The sequence below is a fragment of the Elephas maximus genome, chromosome 8, assembly GCF_024166365.1.
Source record: "Elephas maximus indicus isolate mEleMax1 chromosome 8, mEleMax1 primary haplotype, whole genome shotgun sequence".
In the NCBI taxonomy this organism is placed as follows: Eukaryota; Metazoa; Chordata; class Mammalia; order Proboscidea; family Elephantidae; genus Elephas; species Elephas maximus.
Genome location: NC_064826.1, coordinates 61,367,401 through 61,394,540, shown reverse-complemented (window position 1 = coordinate 61,394,540; position 27,140 = coordinate 61,367,401). Strand labels below are relative to the sequence as shown.

Sequence of the window (27,140 nt, the reverse complement as noted above, 5' to 3'; positions counted from 1 at the left end):
GGACGGCACTGGGGAATGCAGGAAATATGTAAAAACCCTTAAAAACAAAAAACCCACAGATACATTCATGATAGTTACTACTGATATGACTTTCTAGGAGACAATATGAGAACACGCATCCGATTTTAAATGCACAGAAATTTTGACTCAGCAAGTTCACTTCTAGAAACTTATCCTAAAGGTGTTGTAAAAGTGTGCAAAGATGTAGCCACAAGTATCTAAGCTGCAGAATACTTTCTAACAATAAAATAAGAAACCATACAATGAATTCTAGGAAACAATTTGAGAGAATAATATAGAATTATGGACATGAAAATTTGGATGTGATATGTTTTTAAATAAAAAAATAGATTTTTGAAGGAACGTATTGTTTTTTATGCTGTGTGTGCATGCACATACATATATAGAAGAAAATCTAGACAGATGTTTACCAAAATGTTTTAATGGGTTATCAGTGGGTGATAAGATTGAGGGTTATACCAAGGACGCAAGGCGATTACAAGCCCAAGAGACAGAAAGGGCCACATGAATCAGAGACTACATCATCCTGAGACCAGAAGAACTAGATGGTGCCTGGCTACAACCGATGACTGCCCTGACAGGGAACACAACAGAGAACCCCCAAGGGAGCAGAAAAAAAGTGTGGTGCAGAACTCAAATTCATGTAAAAAGACCAGACTTAATGGTCTGACTGAGACTGGAGGAACCCTCAAAGCCATGGCCTAAACCCAGAACTAAAACCATTCCCAAAGCCCACCCTTCAGACAAATATTAGACTGGACTATGAAACATAAAATAATACTTGTGAAGAGTGTGCTTCTTAGTTCAAGAAGACACATGAGACCAGATGGGTAGCCCCTGGCTGGAGGCAGGATGAGAAGGCAGGAAGGGATAGGAGCTGGTTTGATGGACACAGGAAATTGGGGGTGGAAAGGGATAGCGTACTGTCACATTATAGGGATTGCAACTAGTGTCACATAACAATATGTGTATAAATTTTTGTATGAGAAATTAACCTAAGCTATAAACTTTCACCTAAAGCACACTTATAAAAATAATAATAATAAGATTTGATAAATAATAAATAAATATAAGGGGAAGTACAATGATAGGAGGTGACCCACAAATATTAATGCCAAATTAAAATATATTAAAATCTACCATCAACATCTGTAACCACAAAATATCAGGGGCCTACTGTAGTTATTGAAAACCCCCTCTGTGTTCACCCGTAGCAACCCTATGTACAACAGAACGAAAACCTTCCTGGTCCTGCACCATCTTCACAATCATTGCTGTGCTTGAGCCCATTGTTGCAGCCACTGTGTCAATCCACCTCGTTTAGGGTCTTCCTCTTTTTCACTGACCCTTTACTTTACTGGGCATGATAGTCTTCTCCAGGGACTGGTCCCTCCTGATAACATGTCCAAAGTACCTGAGACAAAGTCTTGCCTTCCTTGCTTCTAAGGAGCATTCTGGCTGTACTTCTTCCCTCTGAATTACTTCCAAGAAATTCAATGATGAATGAGGTAATAATCAAATAAACAGGTACTAAATATGCTATTGGATTTTATAGACTTTTCCTCCACTTTTCAGAAGGGAATTTCTATTACTTTCACCTGTCATGTATGTTATCACGTGTTTGAGAATTACAAAGGGGAAAAATAACTCTAGAAAGAACAAATAGCGCTTACCATGGACTGATACAGCAATAATAATTGGCAACAACAACCACAGACATTAACCTGCAGTGCTGAGCCACACAGAAACGAGTGAAATTAGTTCCATTTCAGTTGTAATAACAACAGGAACCAGGCCCACATGTTTGTATATTAGGGAAAACAGGGAACGGATCGCAAAGCAAGTCTAGATTCAATGATCAGACAGGAATGAAGCCCTCCTCCTGAAAATCAAAATGAAATAATTGCTAGTGGCAGCTTGCATGGGTTTTAAGAGTTAAGAGGCAATGTTTTTGCAAAAGGAGCCATAGGGAAGCAAAATGAAAATAAATTGCTCCAGTTGTAGGCATTCTTGTGCCTGGGCACTGGCTGTCTCAGGCACAATCCTCAGAAGAATGAGTGGTTCAAAAACAGACAAAAACAAACAAACAAAACATAGAGCATTGGAAGGGCAATATTTGTGTGGCTCTGAATGAAACAGATCAAGTCTTCTAGGCCTTGAAAACCCTATGGAGCAGTTCTACTCTGCATACATGGGCCATGAGTCAGAATTGACTCGATGGCAACTAGCAACAAGAACAAATCTGTTGTCTATAGTTTAATAAAGACTATAGAATATACACTGTAATTTTTCTAGCTCTTTCTCTCTACAATTGAGTCAAAAACGCAAAGAACCCAAGTTGTAATAGAAAGTTCTAAATTACTACCAGAATAATAAAAAAAAAAGAAAGAAAGAAAATATAAATCAATATTGGTGACTTTTTAAAAAAGTGAACGTCTATCTTGCTTTTATTAAAAAACAACAAAAACAGTTGTCATCAAGTTGATTCTGATTCATGGTGACCACATGTGTATCAGAGCAGAACTGTGCTCCACAGGGTTTTCAGTGACTGATTTTTTGGGAGTAGATTTCCAGGCCTTTCTCCCAAGGTACTTCTGGGTGGACTTGAACCTCCAACCTTTTGGATAGCAACTGAGCATATTAACTGCTTCACCTAGGGATGTCTTCGTTTTTATATCACCCTGAAAACAAGCAGCCTGGAGAGGTCTGCTCACTTGGATTTGAGATCTGCCCTTCCCACTTCTGCCAAGTTAATCCTCCCCCTCCTTTCCACTCCCACTCTCTGGCCTTTTATGATTTCCTCCCTCCTTTACACCCAAATGCAGAAGTGAAGTGCGAAAAGCTGTTCAAGTACTCTTAACTTACTGAGAGAGGAAACTATCTGGCCATTTTTTTATATTTCATGATATTAAAGTAATTCATCTGAGTTTGCACTAATGACAGTAAATCTCTCATGCTGACAAGCTGTGGACAATTATCCTTTCTACAGCCTTTTAAATCCAAAGCACTAGGAAGTGCGTCAGTATTGGAAACTTGTGGCTTACTTATTCAAACTGAACGGCCAACCAACTTGAGCAGCTCCCTAAAAGGTGCGCCACCACGCTCCTAGTCCCAAAACAGCTCTCTCAGGGACCTGCAAATGCTGGGACGCTTCCGCTGGAATTTATGTCCATGGAGGATGCTGTTTAAATAAAGTGGTGTGTCATTTATCCCTATAATGAGTAGTTAAATAGCAACAATTAGGAAGGAAATTCTACAAGCCTGAACTCCAGTTACTTATTACTGCCACTGAAAGTCAATTAAAGTATCTATGTAATTACAGGCGTTGGGATCATCTGGCAAATCATACTAGAGGGAAGAGCCCCTTGGTTTGTTCTGAAAGTATGTGATCTAGTCTCCATTGTGTTGGTTAATTTTCGGACAAGGGAGCATGTGAGGGGGCTTGCCCTAAACATCTGTAGATCTGTTCACCTGGAAAAGCAACAGAAATGTAAGTTGAATGTCCATGCAAACTCAGCAGCTGTACAAAGAGCAAGTTAGACAAGTAGTGGATGGGGAGGGGGGTGCCTATTCAGCTAGATCAGTCACCCAGAAGACTGCCCTTCAACTCGAGATTCTATAGCGGCTCCTTGTTGCTGACTATACCAAGTCCTTAGTCCCTTTCCAGCTTCAAGGTCAACCTACTCCCCTACCAGTCTCCCATACCTCATCTCAATCAGCTCACTGTCTCACAAACATTACCATCATGATTTAAAATGTTTCTATGCTTTTTCTCAGCATGTTGCATAAGATGTTTTCTTCCCTTCTCTTCTGCCTACCCAAATCCTTTTCACCTCAGAGCTCAGCTCTGGTCAACTCCTCCTGGATGCCACATCCAATACCAGACCTCTCGTCCATGAACTGTCTATGGTATCGGAAGTTTATCACTCAGTGGTTCTCAGGTTGTGAACACCTAGCAGGGCCTAGGAAACCCTGGTGGCAGGGTGGTTAAGAGCTACGACTGGCTGCTAACTTAAAGGTCGACAGTTCAAATCCACCAGGTGCTCCTTGGAAACTCTATGGGGCAGTTCTACTCTGTCCTATAGGGTCGCTATGAGTCAGAATCAACTCGACGGCAGTGTGTTTGTTTTTTTTTTTTGGTTAGCCGGTGCTATGCCTTCAGTCAGCTTCCCGCCCAGCATCTGGGTTACATTATGCCCCCAAAGTGATAGCTTTCTGATTGTTGGTTTCTGTTGGTATACTTTAGTCTCACATTTTTGGTGACTCGTGTTAATCAGGCCTAGCTGGCTTGCCTTCATTTTTTCACTCCTTTATTCATTCAGCAGCTTGTTCTGAATGGCTCCTCAGTGCATGCACAGCACCAGAACCATTGCTTCTGGGTCTGATTCTGGTATTTCCTCCTCTACCACATTGCCTCAATGGGAAACTGCATTTACTCATACCCTGGACAAATCAAGGAGTCATCATTTCTTCACCACTTGCTTATCATTTCTTCACCACTTGCTTATCATTTCTTCCTCAGCCAACACTTACAGGGAAATGGTTATAAAATCACTTATAAATATAGGAAAAGTGAGTTCTCTCCCCTGCGGTTCCACACAGCTCTCCTCAGAGGTCTCTCAGAACAAACCAGAAGATAAAGAGAAGAAAATATTTTCAAGTGATCTTTCGAATGACTCTGGGGGTTACAGAAGGTTCAGGTTTGGTTCAAGGGCTGGGCAAAATCTTGGGTCAGCCAGCTATGCTAGGGCCAGCCAAACCTTGGGGTCAGCCAGCCACATCTGGGTTGAATCCAGGACATTTGCTATTCTTCACATCCCAAGACAGATTTTAGAACTTTAACTTGCTTTCTTGCAGCCGCTTTATGTTTTAAGCATTCATCTCAACTTGGAGGAGGCTTCCCAGAGGATCTCTTTTCTCACTCGCCCCTGTCATGGCTGGTGCTTTGGCACCTCATGCTCTCCACATGTGATGTTTAGACTTCATATCCCCCAGAGTCATATCCCCCAGAGGTGTAACTAAGGTATGAGAGGAGGGGCACTAATGAGCAATTTCTATTGGCCATGGGCTTTCCATCACCAGCTGTGAGAGATCATTCAGTAATTTAAAACTAATTGCCATCGATGCTTTTTCCATAGATAGGCCCCTGGTATCTCCACAACTATTTGCCCCCACATGCTGTTTGTGTAAAAATGAAGATGCTATGTGTGTCCAAAGAAATCAACCAGGAGGAAACAAGAAATCTGACCAGTGGGAAGATTCATAAAAAATTTTTTTATTAAAGCTTCTTACTATTTTTTGCAGGGGATATTGTCCCTATCAGTGCATTAAAAATAGGATCTTCTCAGGCAACAAATATAAAGGCAAGAATGACAAGTTCAACAACATCTGATCATATCGAAGGACTGCTTAAAACCCTTCAACCTCTCTTACAGTACTCAGCACATTGCACTGACACAATTGTACCTACCTTAGACCACCCACACCAACAGTTAGAGCACAAGTTCCATCAGGCCAGGATTGTGCTGAGCCTCTCCCTGATGGCTGTGCCTGGCACAGTCTTGAGAATGATGACCTAGGTTAGCTCTGTGGGACAAACAGCAACAAACTATTAGTCACCATTATGTGAATAGCCAATACATTCAGGTCCTTCTCTTAGGTTCTCTGGGAGAGGCAAAGTAAGAAGTAAACACTGCCTCCCTTCCCCACTCACCCCCAAGGATGACCCTAGGGGAAAGAACAACTACAGGGACAGGCTCTCTCAGTGATGGCAATTAATGAAGGTTATTTTCTTATAATATGTTATCTTGGTATTCTAGTGCTGCTGTAATACCATAAGTGGGTGGCTTTAAAGAACATAAATTTGTTTTTCTCACAGTTTAGGAGTCTAGAAGCCCAAATTTAGGGCACTGGCTCTAGAGGAAGGCTCTCTCTGCTCTGGGGGAAAATTCTTGCCTTAGCTTGTCTATTGTTCTTACCTGGAGTTCCTTGGAGACTTCCATGTGGCATCTATCTTTCCTCCATTCATGCTGTGCTTGCTTTTCTTGGTGTCTGATCTGCTTTTTACACATCTCAAAGGTGCTTAGCTTTAAGACACACCCTACATCCATAAGGGCTCATTAACATAACAAGGAAAACCCTATTCCCATATGGGATCACATCCACAGGTAGAGAGGTTAAGATTTCAACACATATTTTGGAGGGACACAACTCAATCTATAACTTATGTCTTACATGGAAAATAAATAAACTGACAAAACTGGCAAAGCTGATCATAATGGGCGGAATAAGCTTGGGTCATACTTCTCATGGTCTCTTGGTAGGGACCACAGAGTGACCTCGACAGCAAACCAAATGCAATTCTCCAACTGAACCTGATTCCTGAATTCCATCCTGTTGCCTGTTTCTGATTGTTACCTAGCCCTCTTTGCTTGACTCTACTATCTGCTGTATGGTTAAGATAACTCATTAAAGGATTTATTCCACTATTATATAATCCAATATAACATTAACAGCGCATTTGACAGCAATCAGATGAAAATTTCTGCTGCCTTTCTGGATTAGTAACTCGGCAAGTTTCATTTTGCAACAACAAGCTGCCAGAGAACAAGGTCAGCAAAAGGCGTCTTCATTTTCTATGCAGGTACAGGACCTGAAATTTATCCCTGCCACATCCTGACAGGAAAAGGCCAGGGGTTCAATAGTGTGGACACTGAGCTAGCACATCACTCAGGGACACGGTCCCTTAAGGTGTGTCTGAGAGACAGACACGTGGCTCAATGACACATACAGAGAACTTGTCCTGACCACAGAAGAAGGGAAACAAGTCCTAGAAAAATAAGCAGAAACAAGTGAAAGCTTTTAGTGTGTAATAGCCTTGAAATTCTGCTTGGAAGTGTTTCTGGGAGAAGGACCATTTTATCTAAGTTTAGCGAGTATTTGGCCAGGTTTTGGTTTGTTTTTCCTCTCAGAGACAACCTTCTTCTATGTGGTGGCCCCAGGTATTATCAGAGGAAGGTAGGCAGGGTAGGGGGAGAAGAAATGGACTGACCAATAAAAAACCAGACCAAACCCAGTGCCATCGAGTCGATTCCAACTCATAGTGACCCTATAGGACAGAGTAGAACTGCCCCCAGAGAGTTTCCAAGGAGTGCCTGGAGGATTTGAACTGCCAACCCTTTGGTTAGCAGCCGTAGCACAAAACCACTAAGCCACCAGGGTTTCCAGTGGACTGACAAACATGCCTAATCTTTTATCAGAGCATAGTTATTCAAGAAAATACACCTGCTGGCCATTATTTCCTTACAGTCACAATTGGAAATTAACAGTTCTAAAAGATTGTTTTGAAGAAGGTGGCATTTTTGGATGACTCTCCCCTTACTGTCTCTTGGATTAGGAATCCTGACCAAAGCATACTAAAAAAAGATTTTATTGGGCCCACTGAATTTTACACATACATGTACAAATCCAGAACACCTCTTAAGTAATCAGTATGGGAGACTGGAGCTTGGTGGTGCAGTGATTAAGAGCTTGGCTACTAACCAAAAAGGTCGGCGGCTCAAATCCACAAGCCGCCCCTTGGAAACCCTATAGGGCAGTGACAGCAATGGGTTTTTATAGACTATGTGCTTGATGGGAGCCCCCTCCTTATAAAATGAGCTTCACAGCTAAGGACACATGAATTTCAACCACGAAATACATATTTATGGATGTCTATTTACTTTTTTATTATTACAAGAGGCTCAAACAGTTAAGTGCTCAGCTACTAACTAAAAAGTTGGTGGTTTGAATCCAACCAGAAAGGCCTGTCGATCTACTTCCAAAAAATTACTGCCTTTGAAAACCCTGTGGAGCACAGTTCTGCACTAACATACATGGGGTCACCTACTCTGATACACGGGGTTTGCTTTGTTTTGTTTTTAAAAACAAGGCTCAGAACTAGGTACTGATCTCGATATAAAAAAGACACCATCTGATGCTGGCAGTGGCATCAAAGGTGGCCAGGGATCATTCTGGGAGATTCAGCTTGGTGTTTCCCCAAGGAGAAGAGCCTAAATGCAGCCCTGGAAATGCTCACTTCCCACTGGACGTAGATGAAGAAGGGGCAGGAGGGGCCTGTGGTGGCTCCTGCAGCCTGTGTAGGGATGGGAATGTCTGAGATTTGAAGACTGAATCACACTGCTTTCAATATCAAGTCTCTCTTCTTCTCTGATCACTGTGATACACAGGAGCTTCCTAAATAGCAAGCAAAATAATGAGCCAGGGGGATAGAAACTATGATGTAGGTCTGGTATTGACTATGAGCTCCACCATTTTGTTTGGCTGGAATTGCGTTTCTTAAATTAACAAAAATAAGACCTCCTGCAATTTGCCAGTGCAGGTTCCATAAGAGCAGGTCAAAGTGTCTATGCATATCTTAAAGGATGGCTGTGGTGGGCTGGACTGCTCCAATTGGGAGCTGGTGAGTTCACCAACTGTGCTGTGTCTGCATTGGAGCAGCCACTTAGCACCTCAGCACCTCCATTAGGAGCTCTCATTGTCTCATAAGTGTCTACATTTATGGTCATTCATGCTCCAAAAGAAAAGGAAAGACCTTAAATGAAATGCCTTGCAAGCTAGATGATCCATGTTTTGTGGTTTTTATAATACTTGGAATCATTACATCTTTGTGTTAGGACCTCACCATGAAAAATAAACATTCTTGGTACAGAAAAACTGGTTTGTAAATGGAGCATTTTTGGTCTGTTATGTTAAATGCCTGGGCATTACTTTAAAGAAGTTTTTGCTGGAAAAAAAAGAAGTTTTTGCTGGAAAGCCTCAGCAGAGATATCCCTTAACTTGGATTCCACTGCTAAACTTCACAGGCTGTGTAAGCACAAAGATTAATTATCTAAACAGGGCCCTGGATGTATGGAACCCTTCTATAATGTTGACTCCAATGTAGTTGACTCCGATGTATTATGTATTCTTTACAGCATCAGTTCTTTGGCTCTTCTTTTTAAGGAGGGTCAAGACATGCCTGTTTATGGCATTATTGATGCATTGAGTGACTTCCTTAAAATCATGTGGAGATATCATTCGTGCATGCCTCTAAGGTATCTGTTTGTTTTTAGTCTAGCAAGACTGCCTGTGTCTTTTTGAGAAGATGAAAAAACAATGAACTGCAATCTCTAATATTCTCAGTAATAATGACTAAAGTTTCACCTGTGGAATTGAACATGTCTTAGGCTGGGTTCTTCAAACTCATCCTTACAATTTTGTTTCTCTAGAACCACTATCAGTACCAAATGTCTTAGGCTGGGTTCTCTAGAGAAGCAAAACCAGTATAATATATATACAGAAAGAGAGAGATTTATATCAAGGAAACAGCTCACATGATTGTAGAGGCTGGAATGTCCCAAGTCCTTGAACCAGGATAGAGGCTTCTCCTGATTCATGTAGCCACAGGGGCTGGTGAACCCAAGATCAGCAGGTCAGAGAGCAGGACTCTTGCTCACAGGCTATGAAGATCCATGAATCCCAAGACTGGCAGGTAAGCTGCTAGCTCAAGTCCCAAGAACTGGAGGCCAGATGGAAAGGAGGCAGCTGCAGCATCCAGAATGGGTAAAAGCCAGAACATCCACTTATATTTGGATGCAGGCTACATGCCCAAGGAAACTTCCTTTCAACTGATTGGCTACTCACAGCAGATCCCATCATGGGGGTGATCACATATAAACACCAGGAATCATGGCCCAGCCAAGCTGATGCACAATTTTAACCATCAAAAACATCCCAAATAACTGGTAATTTGACGGTTTTTTGAGAAAGATTTAATTAAAACATTATTTTGTAATTCTGCTACAAAGAAGAGTTTGAATTTCAGAATGTGCCTGAAAACAACAGTCCTCTTAATTAATGTTCTCTAGAGAAAACCTTTTTTAAGATTTCATTAATTTGGATATTTAAATTATGGTAACTAACTAAAATGACCTCAGTCTGTGGCTGGTTTCAATATCTATTTACACAGTATTAATGTATAGGAGTTTTAAGTTTTGATTTGTCCACAAAGAACTAATACATTAATGACAATTCTAAATGTAACAAATAAATGCTTTAATCCCTCATCAGTGAAAATAAAGACACACGACCCAGCCCGCATGCAACCTACTAGTAAAATGACAGTAGAACTTAAAAAAAAAAAAAAAAAGGTATTATTGCAAATCTGTGTTTGTTCAGGGGGAATTAGTTTGGGGAGACTTTTGGAAATAGTCAAATGATGTGCAAACAGTTTGGGAAGATAAAGTGGATTATCAAACTTGGTAATAACGTTTTGAGTGATTTGTGATTATGATGAAAAGACGAATTTTCCTTCTGACTCAAAGACAACTTTTCCAAAGGGAAATTTGGAAAATGTGTGGAAAAAGGGCAGTACCATCAGAAGAAACATGTACTAGGGTAAGTCAAAAAGTATTGCTACTAGGGTTTCAGTTCATACATGCACAGGTTTATTCCAAACAAAACCAAACCAAACCAAACCCAGTGCCGTTGAGTCGATTCCGACTCATAGTGACCCTAGAGGACAGGGTAGAACTGCCCCATAGAGTTTCCAAGGAGTGCCTGGTGGATTCAAACTGCTGACCCTTTGGTTAGCAGCTGTAGCTCTTAACCACTACGCCACCAGGGTTTCTAATTCCAAACAAAGCTTGTTTAAACATGTCTCTGCAATCAGTGGATAGCTGCAGACAAGTTCACTCAGGAATACACTTGTCTTAGTCTCATTAGAGTGTCTTCAAAAAAAAAAAAAAGAATACTTTTTGTGCCATGGGAAAAATAAATGATTTTTAGGCTAGGGCTTATCATGGATTGAATTATATCTCCCCCAAAATGTGTGTATGAACTTGGTTAGGCAATGATTCCCATTGTTGTGGGTTGTCCTCCATTTTGTGATTGTAATTTTATGTTGAGAGGATTAGGGTAGGATTGAAACACCACCCTTACTTGGGTCACCACCCTGATCCAAGGTAAAGGGAGTTTCCCTGGGGTGTGGCCTTTACCACCTTTTATCTCTCAAGAGATGAAAGGGAAGCAAGCAGAGAGTTAGGGACCTCATTCCACCAAGAAAGCAGCACCAGAGCAGAGCACATCCTTTGGACCTGGGGTCCCTGCACCTGAGCAGGTCCTAGACCAGGGAAAGATTGATGACAAGGAATCTTCCTCCAGAGTTGACAGAGAGAGAAAGCCTTCCCCTAGAGATGATACCCTGAATTTGGACTTGTAACCTACTAGACTGTGAGAGAATAATTTCTGTTTGTTAAAGCCATCCGCTTGTGGTATTTCTATTACAGCAGCACTAGATGACTAAGATGGGGCTTATACCAAATTTTTAACAAAACTCAAGTGGACATCTTTCCAAATCATTGAAGCTGTGCAACAAGTTAAGGGAAATGCTGCCCCACATAAAATAACCATTTTTGATGGATCAAAACTTTTAAGGAAGGTCAGGAAGATCTCAAAGATGAGCCAAAAGAGGGAAGACCACTCAGAAGGTTATGGCGACAGTTTTTTGAGATTCTAAAGGCGTAATCTTGATAGATTTTCTCAAAGGACACAGGACAATCACAGGAACTTATTATGAAGAGTTTTAAGAAAACTGAAAACTGCACTGGTGAGAAAAAGGCCAGGAAATTTGCACTGAGGAATTTTTTTCCATCATGACAATGCACCTGCTCGTTTTTTGAGAGTAACAAGGGCTGTCCTACGAGAATTTCATTGGGAAACCTTACCCTATTCACCCTACAGCCCTGATCTTGCCCCTTCAGACTTCTTTTGTTTCCAATATCCAAAGAACATTTAAAAGGAACACTATTTGAGTCCCTTAAGGATGTCAAAACTGCCATTTTGAAGTGATGTAAAATGAAGAGCACAAAATTCTTCAGGGAAGGGTTAGAGAGATGGAAAAACCACCTTCAGAAGCATATAGACCTAGATGGAGGATATGTCTAGAAACAATAGCTTCACATTTTGATATTTTTGTTAAATAAAAGTTTCCATGATTTTGTAGCAATATTTTTGACTTAGCCTCGTATGCTCTCACCACGTGACTGGCTTAGAGGTAGCTCTCATTTAAACTTAAAGATTCTGAGATGTTTACTTAAAAATCATCAAGTTCAAGAATAGGATGGGAGAGGTCATGTTTAAAATATCTGATTATTAAAGGTGAGCCATTTTATTGTTTAAGAAGATAAAAACACTTTCTTTTTTTCCAAACAATACCAGAGAGAAAAAAAAAAATTTTTTTTAAAGAGAGAGAAATTATTCTAAAATCGCATCTTGGGCAAGGAATCTTTTTTATTTTCTAGGTTTAAAAAAAAAAATCCCACACACCCAACATTTACCTCTATCCCTACAAGATTAATTTCTCAGCGCTGTGGATGATATCAATGAGGTCATTCTGGGGTTAATCAAAAAATTTAATGCAAGAGATATATGATATGGGAAAGCTGCTATATACATGCCGCGATTAACTAAGAAGTGTTTTCTTCGCAAAAGTAACCATCCATTAAAACCTTAAAAAAATCACCTCCACAAGCAGCATAATGAACATGTGTTCATCCTTCACCCTCAGAAGCTCCCTTATGCCCCTTGCTAATCCCTCCTGTACCTCAAACTCTCCCTTCCCCAAATAATCACTAATTTCCTTTCTGTCACTAAAGAGTAACTTGAATGTCCTGTAAACAGAATCATACACAGTCTTCCCTCTCTTGCCTGGCTTCTTTCATTCAGCATGGCTATTTTGAGATTCACCCATGTTGTTCTATGTATCAGCACTTTATTCTTTTTCATTTTAGAGTAGAATTCCATTATATGGACCTACCGGAGTTGGTTTATCCACTCACCTGTTGATGGACTTTTGGGATGTTTCCAGTTTTGAAATATTATGAATAAAACTGCTATGAACATTCATGTATAAATACTTGCATAAACATATGATTTCTTTTCTCTTGAGTCACAGGTATGTGTATGTTTAGCTTTTTAAGCACCTGCCAAACTGTTTTCCTCACAACTGGACCGATAAGCAACATCATGATAAATGGAGAAAAGACTGACATTGTCAAAGACTTCATTCTACTTGGATCCACAATCAATGCCCATGGAAGCAGCAATCAGGAAATCAAACAACATATTGCATTTGACACATCTGCTGCAAAAGACCTCTTTAAAGCACCAAAAAGCAAAGATGTCACTTTGAGGATTAAGATGCACCTGACTGAAGCCATGGTATTTTCAGTCACCTCATACTTCTATGAAAGCTGGACAATGAATAAGGAAGACTGAAGAAGAATTGATGCCTTTGAATTATGATGTTGGTGAAGAATACTGCATATACCATGGAGTGCCAGAAGAACAAGCAAGTCTGTTTTGGAAGAAATACAGCCAGAGTGCTCCTTGGAAGTGAGCATGGCGACACTTCATCTCAAGTGTTTTAGACATGTTATCAGGAGGGACCAGTCCCTGGAGAAGGACATCATGCTTGGTAAAGTTGAGGGTGAGCAAAAAAGAGGATCTCCGTGGCTGCAACAATGGGCTCAAATGTAGCAGCGATTGTGAGGATGGCACACAACCGGACAGTGTTTCCTTCTGTTGTACGTAGGGTTCCTAAGAGTCAGAACCAACTCGACAGCACCTAACAACAGTTTTCTAAAACAAAGCTGTACCACTTTACATTCCCACCAGTAGTGTTTAAGAGTTTCAATTCTTTCATATCTTCTCCAATACTTGGTGTAGTTGGTCTTTTTTAATTTTAGCCACTGTAGTGGATGTGAGGAGCCCTGGTGGTGCAGTGGTTAAAAGCTACAGCTGCTAACCAAAAGGTCAGCAGTTCAAATCCACCAGCTGCTCTTTGGAAACCCCATGGGGCAGCTCTACTCTGTCCTATAGGGTCATTTTGAGTCAGAACTGACTCAACAGCACCGAAGAACAACAACACAGTGAGTGTGAAGCCAGGCAGATTATCCAATAGACAAAGCAAGCACAGTGATTTCCATGATTACCGGATCATCTGTAGTGAACAATTTCACATGGGTTTCACCACATCAAAGATCTCATAAGACTAAGAGAAAATTACCCAACAAAAATGGGAAAAGAATTTGAACAGACACTTCACTAAAGAAGAAATATAGATGCCAAATAAACACATGAAAAGATGTTCAACATAATTGGCCATTAGGGAAATCCAAACCCAAACCAAAATGAGATATCACTTCAAACCAGGGGCAGATTATCGCATAGGCAAAGGTGTGATGAAATCCATGTGAAATTGTTCACTACAGATTTGTTAGCAAGCATAAGTAAGCCCATGCTTACAGGTCATTCGCTCCTGTCAGGGATTGTAAATTTGGAAAGAGGCTTTGATTCTGTAGGAAAGTGCTGTGGGGTTGGGAGAGAAACAGATGCCAGCCATACCTAGAAGCAGAATCTCTGATGTGGTGAAAAAATGTGAAATTGTTCACTACAGGTGATCTGGTAAGCACGGGAAGAACCACGCTTACTTTTCCTATTGGATAATCTGCCCCAGGATTGAAGTGGTATCTCATTTTGGTTTTAATTTGCATTTCCTTAATGGCTAATGATATTGATCATCTTTTCATGTGTCTATTTGGCATCCGTATTTCTTCTTGAGTGAAGTGCTTTTCAAAGTCTTCACTCATTTCTGTTGGGTTATTTATGTTATTCCTGGGTAATAAGAGTTCTTTATATAGTCTAGATAAAATCCTTTTGTCAGGTATATGTTTTGCAAATATTTTCTCTTAGGCTACGGCTTGCCTTTTCCTTTTCATAACAGTTTTTTTGAAGAGCAAGCATTCTTAATTTTGATGCGTGATTTTCTGAAGATCATTCATTAAGACTGTGGCAGAGATAGACTAGAACCCCAGTCCCCTGAACCTCCACTTCACTTGTTGCCAGTTACTACTTAATGCTGCGCTACAATGTGTCCAGAGTTAAAATCGCCACGTGCGTTGGTACAGAACAATTTTAGAAGAGACATATAGTGATTTCCTCACAAAATTATTACTAGTGGACTGAAAGGGTTAGCAAACAATCTTCTAGCAAATAAAATTGAATTCTTTATAGGTAGCTATTAAAATATTTGGAGGTAAATGTGAGGGGTGAATTCATAACATTTATTGAGTTTTAAAAGTGAATAGAAAGAAGAAGATATTTATGTATTTGGCTATGTAAAAAAAATCTCAGCCGATCAGAAGACATTATAAACTAAACTTTTTAAAATGAGACAAATTAGGAAAAAATGATAGGCTACGTGATAAGCAATGCATAGGCTAAATGATAATACGTTATCATATATTATTACAAATCACCAGGAAAACTGTGAACACCTCAGCAAAAAACGGTCAAGTGGTATATATAAGCATGTCTCAGATAAAGAAATGCACATAGCCATTAAACAAAAGGAACGATTCTCAAACTCAATAGTAATTAAAGAATCACATCTTAAAATAATGAGTTTTTTTTTACCTCTAAGATTACCAAAGATTAAAAAAAGCAATACCCCTCACCTTGGTTAGGGTGTGGGAAAAGTCACCTTTTCATATATGCTGTGAGCATAGTATTGACACAACTTCCCTGCAGGGCAATTGGGCAATTTGGACGAAATTTCTATGAAACTTCTATGAAATGGTTGACCTAGAAATGCCATTGCCATGAATTTATCTTATAAAAATACTTGCACAACTGCCTGAAGATATTTTTTTTTATAAATGTATATCATAGGCTGGGTCGTAGTATTAAAAATTGAGGAACAAGCAAAATATCCACTCATTGATGAATAAATAGAGAAATGATACATTCATATCACATGCTCTGTTTAAAAAAAAAATGAAGTTATTCTAAACACATTACCTGGGAAAGTGCCAATGACACATTAAGTGAAAGAGCAAGCTATAGAACAAAATGTATAAAATGATGCTATTTTGTAAAAGTGTGTGGAGGTGTTTGAACATCCATGGAAGAAAGTCTTACTCAAGAACCTTAGTTATAAGTGACAGAACCCAGCATAAACTAGCTTAAACCAAGAGAGATGGTTCGGCTCTGGTCCCTGGGAACCCATGGGTAGAGCTAACCCCAGATGCAACTGGATCTCAGGGCTCAGGTAATGTCTCTCCATCAACTCTGCTTCCCTCTGTTTTGTCTGAATTCTCTCTCTTTTCAGATAGCCTCCACCCTTGTGTAGCTAAAAAATATGGCCACTGGTAAACTAACTTCAGATCTTAACTAATAGAATGGTCTACAAAAGCAAGTGATAGGATTTCCCACTAGCTCTAGCAAGAAGCCTGGAGAGAACTCTGAAAAAAAGTTTGTGACCAAGTCCTTCCCTGAAGCAATTGCTGGGGCTGGGGCCAGGACTCATTCTCACTGGCCAGTGAGGCTCCAGTAGGAGCCCAGAGGTTGGCAGTTCAAATCCATCAGCCGCTCCCTGGAAGCCCTATGGGGCAGTTCTACTCTGTCCAATAGGGTCGCTATGAGTCCGAATCGACTCAACTGCAACAGGTTTGGTTTGGTTTTTTTGTTTGCTTGTTTGTTTCCCAAAGGAAGGGATTCTGGTAAACAACCTATATCCACTACACACTCCACATCTTTAATAACAATAATTTTATGCGACTGGCAGCCTGCCCACTATCTTGAATAATCAAAGGGCTGTGCGTGCTATCTTCTGTGATATAAGAACTAACTCTCCGTCTTTAATCTATCTCCTTATTTAGGTATGATTCCTGTTTCTGGCCAAGTTGAGGAAAACAAGAGACTGGGGTTGCAGGACCAGCTGACACTGGCAAGAACTAGATCTGGTCCGCCTGACATGCACAGAACCATCAACCCCATCCTCTGGATGACCCTGGAACTCTCCTTCCACCAGTCAGAACCAAACTTTAGTGGCTCAAGATTGAGGGAAGCCTTCAGAAGTGAGGGAACCAAGCCTAAGATCTGGTTTGAGAGAGTCCCCCTTTTTTAGACTGAGCAAGTGCAGAAAGGCCAGGCTGCCCCAGAAATGTCTTCTTGGGCCAGAGCAGTCGGCAAGCTGGTCCCACCTTGAGGCGTTCCTGAAGACACCAGGCCTAATTTACTTCACCCATATAAACCCCTTGGGCTATTTTTCTGGGACCCATCTTGGAGACAAAAGTCCTATTGTGCCCCTTTGTTTGGCCAATCAAATAAACCTTCTTTCGCTTTCACCCATTTCGTGTGTCTATGACCAAGCTAAGCAGGCCTGGAACAGTCCAGTTACATTTAGGGAGTTAGTTACTTCTAATTAAGAAATGCAAATGCTGGGGCTGCAGAAAATGGAATTTAAAGAATACAGACAAAGCCACCAAACCTGAAAGTCCACCTCATCTCTGTTCTGATCAGGTGCCCCCTTTCACAGTTTAATAGAACACACACACACTTTTCTATTATTTGATCAAATGATGGACTATGTATCTCTTGGCAATAAAGTGGTTACCTTCTCCTGGAAAGAATCTGGGAAAGGATTTTACTGAGGAGGCTGAGTCAACCTTTTCTATGAGCAGAGACTTTCTTAGCTTTTGTGAGATAACTGAGGGGAACTTACAGGCCCATGTGGGTGAGTGCCTCGAAGGCTCTGTGCAAGCTTGTCCTGCAGATCCCCTCAGGCAGGAGAACTTGAGGGCAGGGCCAGCCTCGTGGCTCTACCACAGTCCTGGGGGCTTCTGAAAGCTTCTCACTGAGCTATAAAGACCTCCAGAATATAATTTCTCTCTAGATAAGCAGTTTGTCCACTCTGCGCCACACTTTTGGCTGAGTGCCTTCTTTTCTCAGTAAAGGCATGTCAAAGAGAAACCAGGAATGTAAGACTTAACAGTTAACCTCATTAATCTGGAATCCATAAATGTAGAATTTGAGATAAATTAGATTGGAGCTATAATCAACTTTCCCTATCTACTATATCTGAATTAAAGATTTATTTTGAAAATTATAGACTAAGTAAGATTATAGAGGAATGGGGAAAACTATTTTTCAAGCACCCTTCACTGTTGCAGAAGCATCCATCAATAGGTCATCAACTAATAAACCAATTACTATTATAAAACACTACTATCTAGTGAATCAAAAATTTTTTTTAACTTCTTTCGATCTGGTTCCTAGTTACAGCATATATCCTACAAAGTAATTAAGCAGGGTATAATTTAGAATGTTTTACTTATTCAGATTATTAGATAGTTTTTATTGTAGGATGGCTAAAACCAGTTTTCAGAGGTGATATCTAACATAGTCGTAATGGTTAAGATCTCTGACTTTTGATTCAGACAGGTCTGGTTCAAGTTCTATCGTTTAATATGATCTTTGGCAAGTCACTTGCCTCTATAAACCAGTTTTCTCATCTGTATAACGGGATAACAATACCCACCTTTGGGATTGTTGTGAGGATTCTGTGGGAAAATAATATAGACAAATATAAAGCTTGGCACATGGTAATCCATCAATAAATACTTTAATGTTTTTAGTCAGACATTGTGTTTTAAACATGACTGACTTTCCTATGTCCCCAAGACATTAACTTTTCAAAATTTTAGTTTAGTGAGAACAGAATAGGGTCTGGCCCTAAACACATGTGTCTTCCAAGTACTGAACACCCTCTTTGTTCAGTATAGCAGGTCATATAGGCTCTGATGAAAAAAATCGATCATTCTGAATCAATCTGTCAACTTCTCAGTTCATTGATTTCCCAGGACCTGTCAATTCTCTCTCTCTCTCTATATATATACATACATACTTTTTTATTTGGGTAAAGTTATACATACCCAAAGATATACCATTTCAACAGTTTCTACATGTAGAATTCAGTGATGTTGATTTACACTCTTCAAGTTGTGCTACCATTCTTGCTCTCCTTTTGGAAATTAATCCACTACAATTATCTTAATCTCACTACCCCCTAAGTTTCCCGTCCAACCTTTTGAGTGGCCATCGTCAATTTCTCTCACATCAATTATTCTTTAAAAGAGCACAACGCTGAAAGCAGACGCACTTTACTAATTAAGATAAACTATTTTTTGGTTCAAAGAAAACTCCAGGGAATAGTTTTGGTAAAAGGTTTAAAGTTTAAAAATTATCTCAGGGCAATAGTTTCAGGGGGTTATTCAGCCTCAATGGCTCCAAGAAGTCTAGATTCCATTGAATATTTGAAATTTTGTCTTGCATTTTCCCTCTTTTGATTAGGATTCTTCTATAGAATCTTTGATCAAAATGTTCAATAATGGTGGCCAGACACCATACATTACATTGGGCAAATCGGTTGCAAAAGACCTCTTTAAAGTGTTGAAAAGCAAAGATGTCACCTTGTGGACTAAGGTATGCCTGATCCATTCCATGGTGTTTTCAATCGCCTTATATGCATGTGGGAAACCTGGTGGCAGAGTGGTTAAGTGCTACAGCTGCTAACCCAAGGGTCGGCAGTTCAAATCTGCCAGGTGCTCCTTGGAAACTCTATGGGGCAGTTCTACTCTGTCCTATAGGGTCGCTATGAGTCAGAATCGACTCGACGGCACTGGGTTTAGTTTTTTATATGCATTTGAAATCTGGGCAATGAGTAAGGAAAACTGAAAAAGAATTGATGCCTTTGAGTTGTGGTGTTGGTGAAGAATATTGAATATACCACAGACTGCCAAAAGAATGAACAGAACTGTCTTGGAAGAAATACAACCAGAATTCTCCTTAGAAGCAAGGATGGTGAGACTACGCTTCACATACTTTCAACATGTTATCAGGAGGGATCAGTTTCTGGAAAAGGACATCACGCTTGGTAAAGTACAGGGTCATGGAAAAAGAGGAAGCCCTCAACAAGATGGACTGACACAGTGGCTGCAATGATGCTTTCAAGCATAGCAACAATTGTGAGGATGGCACAGGACCAGGTGGTATTTCATTCTATTGTGCATAGGGTCACTATGGGTTAGAACTGACTCAGTGGCACCTAACAACAACAACAACAGGGACCATCCAGTTCTTCTGGTCTTATGACAAAGAATTTTGTTCATGGAGGCAACCAGACACACGCTGCATTCTTTTTTAAGGCAGCAAACTTCACTAGTATCTTGTACCATTTCTCTATTAACGAAAAAAAATTCACATTTCCTCCATAGAGTTAGGTAGTATTTTGATCTATTCAACCTCGAGGGAACCCACCAACATAAATCACTCCCATTTCAACAACATTCTGGTTCAGGGGATATGTAGGCAGTGTTTACTAAGGGATAGCACTGAGTGATGAGCCAGGAAACCAGGAAGAAGAACAAGCAACTTGATAAAGAGGAATGAGTGACCACAAAGCAAAAACACAAGTAACAGATTGGGAAAGAAATACTTGCCACACATATTGGAAGCAGAGGCTAAAAAATATGAACAAAAGAATGCAATTAAAAAAAAAACTTATTCATCAATCAGAAAAATCAAACAATTCAACAAAAGAATCAACCTAGGTTATTTTAAGCCAAGTTATAGAAGAAATTCAAAGGGCCAAGAGCATATGAAAAGACACTGAGTGTAATCAGGAGTCAACGAAATTCAAATTAAAGCAACAGTGGCTCACCATTTTTGACTATAAGATTTGAAAAAGTTAAAAAAAAAAACTGATAATATTTAATGCCAAGAATTTTTAAAAATAGGTATTCTCTTACACTAATTGCAATAACTTTCTATTGCTGCCATAACAAATTTCCATAAACTAAGTGGCTTAAAACTAATTTATCATCTTACAGATCTGAAGGTCTGCTGTCTGACAAGTGTCTCACTAAGCTAAGATCAAGTTGTCATACTGGGCTGGTTTCCTTTCTGAATGATCTAGGGTAGAATCTATTTCTATGTCTTTTCCAATTTCTAGAGGCCACCTGCATTCCTTGCCTTGGGATCTCTATCTTCCATCTTCAAAGTCAGCAACATTGCATCTATCTGTAGTCACAACTCCCTATCTGACCACAGCTGGGAAAGGCCTATCTGAATAATCCAGGTTAATCTCCCCATCTCAAGGTACTTAACTTTAACCACATCTGCAAAATTCCTTTTGCCAAGTATTCATGAGTTCTGGGGATTAGGACATGGACATCTTTAGGTGGTCATTACTCTGCTTACCACAATTGAGAAGATAACGCAGCCTATTTGGAGGACAGTTTGGCAGCATTGATCAATATTTATAATATGCATACCCATTGACTCAGCAATTTGACCTCTGGGCATCTACCCTACAGAAACAGTTGCACTTGTGCACAAAGATGCATATTCAAGGTGGCCATTGCAGCATCATTTGTGAAAGCAAGAAATTAAAACAGTTAAATATGCTTCAGAAAAGGATGGTAAAATAAATCATGATTTGTCCATGTTATGTTACCAGGTAGTAGTAATTAAAAATAGAAGTAGATCTCTGCGTGTTGATACCACAAGATCTTCAGAATATACTGTTAAGAGAAAAAAAAAGTTACAGATATATCTACAACACAAATTTATATGTATAGTTAAATTTATAGTTACTTTGGGAAATGTCTGTAAGGAGGGAGTGATTATCTCTGAGAAGTGGTACAGAATTGATATGTGTATGTTCTATACATATCTGTGGAAACCCTGAAGGTATAATGGTAAGTGCTATGGCTGCTAACCAAAAGTTTGGCAGTTTGAATCCACCAGGCGCTCCTTGGAAACCATATGGGGCAGTTCTACTCTGTTCGGTAGGGTCACTATGAATCTGAATCAACTCAATGGCAATGGGATACGTATCTGTAATGCTTGAATTTTTACAAGAGTATATTTTACACATTATTTGTTTTTCTTTAATATTAAATTCTTTAAAAACAAAGCGGACTTCAAGTCATGGGCACAGCTGTGTAACTTGGGTTACTCATTTTATCCCTCTGGGATTGAGTTAACTAGTCTATAAAATTAAGGGTTTGGACACAAGGATTCCAAATTCCATTACAACTCTAGGCTTTATGAACAGATGCAGCAAAAAATAAAAATAATTACTTAATCTAGTAACAAAATCTGTATTGGAAGAAGTACAGCCAGAATGCTCCTTAGAAGCAAGGGTGGCAAGACTACATCTCACATACTTTGGAAATGTTATCAGAGGGGATCAGTCCCTGGAGAAGGACACTGTGCTTGGTAAATAGAGGGTCAGCGAAAGACAGGAAGACCTTCAATGAGATGGACTGACACAGTGACTGCAACAATGGGCTCAAACATAACAATTGTGAGGATGGTGCAGGGCTGGGCAGCATTTTGTTCTGTTGTACATAGGTTTGTTATGAGTTGGAATCAACTCCACAGCACCTAAAAACAACAACAGCAATATTTTGGTTATCTGTGAAAAGGGAACCAATAATATATTGACCTTTTAAATCATGTCCTAAATTTTCTGGAATAATCTTGCTTTAAAGTAATTTTTACTTTTGATCCTGTAAATATATTAGTACTCGTCAAATTGTATTTCTCAGTTTAATTCAGAAGAGGCTGCCTGTAGAGATTCTAGTGATAATGTACATTGATACAACCTTCCTGAAAAGCAAATCACAATAGGCAAAAGCTTTAATTTTTGACCTGGTAATCCCACTTTTAGAACTCTATTCTTAAACGTCAAAAAGTAGGAATATGGAGGAGGCAGGGCCAAGAAGACAGAGCAGTCAGATGCTTCCGGTGAACCCTCTTACAACTAAAAAAACCCAGTGAAACTAAGACCTGAAAAAACAAGTGAAAAGATTATATTTATGACAAGCTGAGAGCTCTGAACATCAAAGGCAAAGTTAGGAAACAGACTGAGCGGTGGGGGAGAAAGAGATGGTTCAGAAGTGGAGAGGAGTTGTGGGACCTGAATTGCCAGGAACCCTCAGGCTGCGGTGGGCTGGTGGTAGCATTGGGCTGCAGTTTCCTCAGGGAGAAACAGCCAGCCACATAGCCTACTCACACCTCCAGAACCAGAGAAAAACGTCACTCTCAGCAAAAGCTAAGTACTTGCATATATTTTCCCATGCTCCCAGGCCCCAAGCCAGCTTCAGTAGCTGTCAATTTCCCTGGGCCTGAGACAGGTTCTGCTGCATGTTCTGAGCCATTCTCTGGCCTTGGAGAAGGAATAAACTCACAACTGGGGAAAAGATAATCTGCCAGCTCCACTAACCTGGGGAGCTCAGGACAGAAGCAGCTTCTATCCAGGCATAAATGGTCCATGGACTTTGAATACATTTCCCTCTTGCATGGATCTGTGTGGGCCTATTTCAGGAGAATAGGCCCTTGTTGGCAGGCTGAAACTGTTTCAGCTGTGTGGTGGAGAGGTGGATGTTTGATGTTTGACACTGCTTTGCCTATTAAAAAAAGTCCTCACCTACCCACATGAGGGGCCTAAGGACTGGTGGCTGCACTCAGGTCACCCGGCCACCCATGACAGGGGTCCAGGGATAACTGGTACCTCACAGTCCTTGCAACCAAAAGCATTGGGTGCCCATGGTCCATTTGTAGAACTTACCCACTTGTGAACTCTAGGGAACAGGGATGCGCTTTCCTCACAGACACTCAGGGAATGGTTGTCAGCCCCCTGCCTTGTTCAGAGCGTGACTCCCTGCTGCAACTGGATACTGGCACCTACATCAATCATCCCTGCCCTTCTAAGACTGTAGGACAGAGCCTGTACCACACACTTGATGACCAACTACCTGGACACCTGAGCTGAATCCATACAAAAAAAGTGAATGGACTCCTAGGCTCATATGCCTGATAACAGCTCTAACCATCTGGTGACAGGGCGTTAGAGCTCCAAAGGCAAAAATAATCAAGTTAGCTCACTCAAGCAACCTATTTGGACATCTCAAAACAAAACAAAGCAAGAAGCTAGGATACAGTAAGCAAACATAAAACAAACTAATTAGTAACTTATAGATGGCTCAAAGACAACAGTCAATATCAAATCACATAAAGAAGCAGAACATGACAGCATCAACAAGCCCTCAAAACAAAGAATCCAGAGATCTTCTGGATGAAGGTCCCTTCCTTGAATTACCAGATGCAGAATACAAAAGATAAATATACAGAATTCTTCTAGATATCAGGAACAAGATCAGGAAGGAGATCGGGCAATACGCAGAACAAGCCAAGGGACACACAGATAAAGCAGTTGAAGAAATTAAAAAAGTTATTCAAGAACATAATGAAAAACTTAATAAGCTGGAAAAGTCCATACACAGCAATCAGAAATTCAGAAGATTAACAATAAAATTACAGAATTAGACAACTCAATCAAGTCAGAGGAGCAGAATTGAGCAAAGCAATGCAGAATTGGTGAGGCTGAAGATAAAGCACTTGGCACCAATATACTTCAAGGAAAATCACATAAAAGAATTTTTTAAAAATGAAGAAACCTTGAGAATCATGTGGGACTCTTTCAAGAGAAATAACCTACAAGTGATTGGAGTACCAGAACAGGGAGGAATAACAGAAAATAAAAAAATAATTTTTTTTTTTTTTTTACAGAAAATACAGACAGAAATATTGAAGATTTGTTGGCAGAAAACTTCCCTGATATCGTGAAAGATGAGAAGATATCTATCCAAGATGCTCATCGAACTCCATATAGGTAGGTCTTAAAAGAAAGTCACCAAGACGTATTATAATCAAACTTGCCAAAACTGAAGACAAAGAGAGAATTTTAAGAGTGGCTAGGGATAAAAAGTCACCCACAAAGGAGAGTCAATAAGAATAAACTCAGACTACAGAAACCATGTAGGCAAGAAGGCAATGGGATGACTTACATAAAGCGTTGAAGGAAAAAAATTGCCAGCCAAGAATCATACATCCAGAAAAACTATCTTTCAAATATGAAGGTGAAATTAGGACATTTTCAGATAAACCAAAGTTTAGGGAATTCATAAAAACCAAACCAAAACTGAAAAAAACACTAAAGGGAGTTCTCTGTTTAGGAAATCAATAATATCAGATATCAACCCAAGACTAGAACACTGGACAGAGCAATCAGATGTCAACCCAGGCAGGGAAATCACAAAAATAAGTCAAAATTAAAATATGCTCAGAACAGGGGAACAACAATGTCATTATGTAAAAGAAGACAACATTAACGCAATAAAAAGGGACTAAGAAATATAGCCATAGATCTTTAATATTGACAGGAAGACAAGGCAATACAAAGAAATAAAAGTAAAGGTTTAAACATAGAAAAATGGGAGTAAATATTAAGGAAACCACAAAGGAGACTAACAATCCTACTCATCAAAATAAAATACAAGAAAAAAATAGAGACTGAGCAGGAATAAAATCAACAACAACAAATAAGAGGAAAAGACAATATATAAACTACTCAGCACAAAAAATTAAGTGAGAAAAAGAAACTGTCAACAACACACAAAAAAGGTATCAAAATGACAGCACTAAACTCACACCTATCCATAATTATGCTGAATGTAAATGGACTAAATGCACCAACAAAGAGACAGACAGTGGCAAAATGGATAAAAAAAATACTATCTGTCTATATGCTCCCTACAAGAGACCCACTTTAGACTTAGAGACACAAACTAAAACTCAAAGCATAGAAAAAAATATATCAAGCAAACAACAATCAAAAAACAGCAAGAGTGGCAATATTAATTTCTGACAAAATAGACTTTAAAGTTAAATCCACCACAAAGGATAAGGAAGGACACCATATAATGATTAAAGGGACAATATACCAGGAGGATATAACCATATTAAATATTTATGCTTTCAATAACAAGGCTGCAAGATACTTAAAACAAACTCTAACAGCATTGAAAAGTGAGATAGACAGTGCCATAATTATAGTAGGAAACTTGAACACACCACTTTCAGTGAAGGACAGAACATCCAGAAAGAAGCTCAATAAAGACACAGAGGATCTAAATGCCACAATCAACCAGCTTGACCTCATAGACATATACACAACATTCCACCCAACAGCAGCCAAGTATACTTTCTTTTCCAATGCACATGAAACATTCTCCAGAATAGACTACATACTAGGTCAGAAAGCAAGCCTTAGCAGAATCCAAAACATTGAAATATTACAAAGCATCTCCTCTGATCATATGGTCATAAAAGTGGAAATCAATAACAGAAAAAGCAGGGAAAAGAAATCAAACACTTGGGAACTGAACAATATCACATGCAAAAATGACTGGGTTATAGAAGACACCAAGAATGGAACAAGAAATTCATAGAATCCAATGAGAACGAAAACACTTCCTATCAGAATCTTTGGGATACAGCTAAAGCAGTGCTCAGAGGTCAATTTATATCAATAAGTGCTCACATCCAAAAAGGAGGAAGGGCCAAAATCAAGGAATTATCCCTACAACTTGAACAAATAGAAAGACAGCAACAAAAGAAACCCTCAGGCACCAGAAGAAAGCAAATGATAAAAATTAGAGAAGAATTCAATGAAATAGAGAAGAGAAAAACAACTGAAAGAGTTAAGAAGATGAAAAGCTGGTTCTCTGAAAAAATTAACAAAATTGATAAGCCATTGGCCAAAATGACAAAATAAAAACAGGAGATGAAGCAAACAACCTGAATAAGAAATGAGATGGGCAATATTACAACAGACCCAACTGAAATTAAAAGAATCATATAGATTAGTACGAAAAATTGTACTCTGACAAATTTGAAAACCTAGAAGAAATGGATGGATTTGTAGAAACACACTACTTACCTAAACCAACACAAACAGAGGTAGAACAACTAAATAGACCCATAACAAATGAAGAGATTGAAAAGGTAATCAAAAAACTCCCAACAAAAAAAAAAAAGCCCTGGCCCAGATGGCTTCACTGCAGAGTTCTACCAAACTTTCAGAGAAGAGTTAGCACCACTACTACTAAAGGTATTTCAGAGCATAGAAAAGGACAGAATATTCCCAAACTCATTCTATGAAGCCAACATATCCCTGATACCAAAACCAGGTAAAGACACCACAAAAAAGAAAATTACACACCTATATCCCTCAGGAGCTTAGATGCAAAAATCCACAACAAAATTCTAGACGATAGGATTCAACAACATATCAAAAAAGTGATTCACCATGACCAAGTGGGATTCAT

General features: G+C 39.5%; 1 pseudogene; it reads left to right on the top strand.

The window, feature by feature from the left end:
* LOC126081575 (magnesium transporter NIPA2-like) overlaps positions 1–9,195 on the top strand; it is a 51,021-nt pseudogene extending 41,826 nt beyond the window's left edge.
* The last annotated feature ends 17,945 nt before the right edge of the window (positions 9,196–27,140 follow it).